Consider the following 6,000-nt stretch of genomic DNA (forward strand, 5'->3'; position numbering starts at 1 on the left):
AGCTCTCAGATTCTTTCCTGTCTTCTCTTTTCAAAACCATATTTTTTTAAATTACGACTTCTAAATACTTAATCAATCTGGGTCCTTATCTATTTTATACACACACACACACACACACATTCTCACACAATTTATCAGTAGCTTGAATGACATCTCAACCTGTTCAAAGCTATAATTTTTCAAGTAAATAAGGAACAAAAAATTCTTTACTTGTCTAAGTTCATGATTATTGGATTTTCCACTGTAATTTAAAATATGTCATGTAAATGACTTTTCAGTTTTCAAATTGCAGTATCTTATTAGGTTGATTTCTTAATATATGGCAAATTAAAATAGCTAACTTTGACTGTAAACCAGGGTTTATAATATGTCACTTTTGAAGAATGTTAGAGTAGAAGTGGTAAATTAAATTATTTCTCCATTTCTCTCTCTCTTTCAGTAAAATGGAAAAAAAGTTTAAAGTAGAATTGATTATTTTTAAGCGAGGTTCTTCTGTGTAAAATACAATGAGAGCCAACATAAAGTTTTTAAAATCACCCATGACACCCTCCCATCTTTGCTAAAACAAATTATTTTGATTGAGTTACTCTATGCAGGACACTTCCATAAAGGCTTTATCCTTTGACTTCTTTAATCCATGCAAACCCCAAAACCAAAATTAGTTATAAAATTTCATGTGATTTTGAAAGCCTTGGCATTCCTCTCTTACTCTACTCATTCTACTATAGCAGACAGAGTTGGTTGTTTAACTAGCATCCTTTCCCTTATTTTTCCTTTATAATAGAAATCTGATTTCATAAAGAAATCCAGCTCGTTTTCAAAGAAAGATGACCCTGTGCCCAAATCTGGCAGTATATCTTAGTTAACTAAGTTCACATGGTAGCTTTTCTGCTTCTTCTGGAAACAGTGGGTAGACAACCCAATTCTGGCCAAAGAAAAGTGTATGTAAACATGTATGTAAAACCTAAAAGAATTTTTAAGAATAATTTTCCTTACTCATTATAAAATGTCCTTTTGCCTCAGGATATTGATATTTTGTGATGTTAAACGTGGGACTACTATAACCATTTTGGAACCAAGGGAAGAGCCAGTCTCTCAAAAGTGAAGTCAAGAGAATGAAGTTATGAAAAGAAATGAAACAATCTGAAGTCTTGATGCCAAAACTGATGTAATTTCTCTTGTTCTTAAACATTTTAGAAAGTTTTTTTACTCCTTATAGGGCTTTATCATACCTTGATTCATACTATAGTTTTTTGTATAACCCCTTCTAGTCTTCATTAGATTTTAAGCTATTTGAGGACAGTATTTGAATTGTATTGACCTTTGGTATATAGTGCAGTGTTTTACACAGTAAATTTTCAGTACATGCTTGTTGGTTAAATAAATGTCTTCCACTGATTCTAGGTGTATCTTCTCAGCATATAGTAAGTTTTTTTTTAATTTTCTCTTAATTTTAAGATATAGATGCTTTAACACCAAATAGCATGATACACTATCGCTTTGACTATAGCTATACTTTGGATGAATTTGATAAATCAGCCAATTCCAATACTGAGGACAAAATAAACTTAGGTATAATATGTAAATTATGAAACATAACCAAGAAGACATGAAAGTTTTATGTATCACGGGTAAACAAGAGTTGCTTAAGTGTGCAGGGAATTTCCCATGGTGAAAAATTTCAAATTTGCATGTAACTCCTACTTGGCACATGGAAAACATGCAATATTTTATAATGCTTCCATTTTTTTCTCTTCTATAACTAGCCCATGGTTATATATACAACACCAAATCATGAAAACATGCATCTAAGAAAAGGCAATGAGACATTTTTTTTCCTATTTCCATTGGCTACTTTCATTACTCAGTTTGAAATAACATGCTCTGCAAGTCCCATTGTTTCAGAAACATTCATTTCAGTAATTCAGATCTAATTACATAATTATTAAATTTAATAGTGGGTTAGCATAATAATCTCAAGATCCATCTATGTTGTCACAAACGACAGTATTTCAACTTTTCTTATGGCAGAGTAGTATTCTATTGTGTATATACACCACATCTTCTTTATCCAGTCATCTATTGAAGGACACTTTTCTTGTTTTCATGTCTTGGACACCATAAATAGAACTGCAGTGAACATTGAAGTACATATATCTTCACAGACAAATGTTTTCAGATTTTTTGGTAAATAGCCAGGCGAGGGATTGCTGGGTTATGTGGTGATTCTATTCTTAATTTTCTGAGGAACCTCCACACTGCCTTCCATAGCAACTGCACCCATCTGCATTCCCACCAACAGTATATGAGGGCTCCTTTTTCTCCACAGTCTCTCTAACACTTATTATTTGTCTTGTTGATGATAACCATTCTTACAGGTGTAAGATGATATCTCATTGTGGTTTTGATTTGCATTTTCCTAATAGCTAGTGAAGTTGAGCATTTTTTTAAATGCATCTGTTGGCTGTTTGTCAGACAGAAAAAGTCAAGAACCATATGACTTCACTGATATGTGGGATATAAAACTGAAAGCAACAAAGGAAAAGACAAACAAATAAACAAAAACTCATAGACACAGACAATAGTTTAGTGGTTACCAGAGGGTAAGGGGGGAGAGGGGAGAGTAGAAGAGGGTAAAGGGGGTCAAACATATGGTTATGGAAGATGAACTCACTCTGGGTGGTGAGCACACAATGTGATATATAGATGATGTATCATAGAATTGTACTTTAAAACCTATGTAATTTTGTTAACCATTCTCATCCCAATAAATTAAATTTTTAAAAAATTAATGTTGGGTTTAGAAACACTGTTAAATAACAATATCCACAATTTTCTAAAGTATAATTTTTATTCCTGGGACTGAAAAGTCACTGATTAAAATATCTTCAGGTATATTTCCTAGTAAACCATATGAGCATTTGGTTTGATATGAGGAGAGCTGTTAGTTGGTGTGTTTGTTTATTTGTTTGTTTGTGTTTTTTAAGTCTCTCAATGTTTGGAGCCACCTGTCAGCCAATCCCAGTTAGAATCAGTGCCTAATTAAACTGCTCCCTCTAGAACCATTCGGATAACTTCATTAGTGCTTCATTTTATGATAGTAGAGCAAGCCACATTGCAGAAAGTCTTGACAGTTTAGAGAGTCCATTTGGACACACAGAACATAGGACTCAAAATTGTGCAAAATTGCAAAGTTTTGATTGCATGAATTATACATGAGGGGTGACCAGTCATTTGTGCTCAACAATGTTAGCCAATCAGCACAGGTGCAGGAGAGAAAGTAAACTGGGGTAGAGGAAAATCATAATAACTCAGAAAAGCACTTTTGTTTTTGACTCTACATTGTAAACCTTGGCTGAGTGCATTATACCCCTTATTAAAATTTCTCAGGTAGCCTGGGAATTGGAATAAATAGACAAAGGAGAATAAGAAAGGAGAAAGAAATTTACAAGGCTCTGCTTGCAAATTCCTGCACACATCCAGAGGTTCTATAGAGTGAATGTAGGCAGAGCCTGAAAGCTCACCATGTCACTTTGCTGAAGACTTCTCTTTGCGTTATTTGTCTCTCTATTCTGTCACTGGTTCACATTGTTAAAGGATGGGGCTTTGCCTTCCTCTCTTCTTCTTTTTCCACTGTAGTTGACTATAAAGAATTTCAAATGTTTAGGGGAGAAAGAAGAAATGGTATTTGTACATGACTCCCATGGTTTATAGATTATGTTTGATGACAAAAGGAAAATATTTGATTAGTATTATTAGTAACTCCACTACTACTACTTGTATCTAGAGATTTTAATAACAAAAATTAATAGGGCTGAGAAATTAACTTTGATAAAATATATAGTATAAGTTGTAAAGAAAAAGAATCACACAAAAAAGGAGTTTTTCACCTCTCTGGTCTCCTATTCTTTGTTTATTTAAGAATAGAAGAAATACTGCTTCTCTTTCTACCCTTTTATAATTTAACAGTATCTTCAATATCAATTCCTATTACTTTCTGGGTTTAGAAGCACATTGTATGAGACTGTAAGATAATTGAGATCTACTTAAAAAAAAAACACAACCACTCTCTTACCAACTGAGGTGCAATGAGTTCGTTCATAGAGAAGAATGTTTCAGGGTCACCATTAAACAAATATACAAGGCTGCTGGCTTAAGGACAAGAAGAGCAGAGGAGGTCGGCAGGAGAAAATTGTATATTTTTCAGGGTTGACAGTTTGCTTTATAGTGAACCCACCTCCTCTTTAAAGTAATTCCCATTCAGTTTATGGTAGATTGGTATACAATGAGGTCAGGCCCAGCAAATCAATTCTGATATGATTGCATTTTAGCCGTAGTCATATTTCTCCTGGAAATCTTGCCAGAATCAGCTATTCATTTCATAGGAACATTGATTTCCCTACTTTTACTCTCTTATTCGATTCCATTTTCTATTCAGCAGGGCTCCTCCTTTATGGAAAATCATGTAAGTCCCAAACAAACTCCCCAGTGGGGTGACTACAACTACATAGAACATAGTAAATCCTTCCCTATCAAGTACAAGCATAGATAAAATTCCATTTCAACAAATGCTATTTTTAAAGGTTCCTAATAAAGTGATGTTTATACACCATAGACTGACCATGGTAACAATATTTTGTTCCCATCTTTATAACTATAGTATTATCATAAAAATATTTTCTAACAGTTAAAACTCTGTTTAACATTGTTTTCCAACCATCTTCACATATCTACCAGCACAGCACTTTCTAGAGTGCATTTGATGATGACTTTATAAAAGAGAAGAAGCATGTAAGAACCTTAGGCTGACATAGTCATTTTCAATGAAGAATGTTGGCAATAGAAGTTTCAGATCGCTGTCTTCTAGTTCTCTCACTGGATATAAAAATGTGCTTGCTCTTACCTTTGTTACTTATCATTGTATTAATGTGTGGCTTCCAGAATCCTTCACTTGTTTATTAACCTCTGTTAAGTATGTGAGTCTCAAAACCTGCCTTGACTCCATGTATTCCTGTTTGCTTCTGACTTCCATATTCTCATATAGTCAGGAGATCTCTGGAAGAGAGGGTCGAATTAAATATTCTTCAGTTAATAGCATACTAACACCAATCTGTGCCAGGCTCTAGTTTTCCTTATTTCCTTTTCTGTCTAAGCCCCAGTCATAAAATTCCCCATTTCCAGAAATGTATTTGAGATATATTCCCGAATTTGTGTGTATCTTTCAAACACACACACACACACACACACACACACACACACAAACACACCTTTATTCAATTGCTCTGACCCCCGTATAGTATTATTTAGCGGTTGCCCATCCTAAGATATAGTTAATTTTGTCCTTATGCCATCTTCATATTAGCCCATGGGACTGCTGCTGTGATTATTACTGTTTTCCCCTTCCCTATGAAGGAATGGACAAGTAGGAAAGAGAAAAAGTGCACCCCAAACCTCACCCTGCTCAGTCTCCCTTTCCTAGTATTCAGCTCCTTTTTACTCTAAGCTGCCAGTTAGTTATCCCTTTCTTTCTTCCCATTCAAACACCAGAATCCAGACAACCATCTTCTGTTATTTTTAAAAGCTATTAAATGTCTATTTTTAGGTTGAAAAATCCATCAATTTCCCACAAAAAAAAACAACTGTGGGGTCTGAAAGTTAGGTTAGAGGGTAGCAGGTTAGCTCAGTTGGTTAGAGTGTAGTGCTAATAACACCAACGTTGCCAGTTCATTCCTTCATGGGCTGTGAGCTGCTCCTCCTTAAAAAAAAATGAGAGAGAGAGAAAGGAAGGAAGGAAGGGAGGGAGGGAAGGAGGGAGGGAGGGAGGGAGGAAGGAAGGAAGGAAGGAAGGAAGGAAGGAAGGAAGGAAGGAAGGAAGGAAGGAAGGAAAGAGAGAGAGAGAAAGAAAAAGATTAGGTTACACAGAGAGAGCCAGAAGTCCATGCTTTTACACCTTCATGGCAGGAATTGAAATGACTGTATTCTTCTTATGCTTTCCCATGT

The sequence above is a fragment of the Rhinolophus sinicus genome, linkage group LG05 (genome assembly GCF_036562045.2).
Source record: "Rhinolophus sinicus isolate RSC01 linkage group LG05, ASM3656204v1, whole genome shotgun sequence".
NCBI lineage: Eukaryota > Metazoa > Chordata > Mammalia > Chiroptera > Rhinolophidae > Rhinolophus > Rhinolophus sinicus.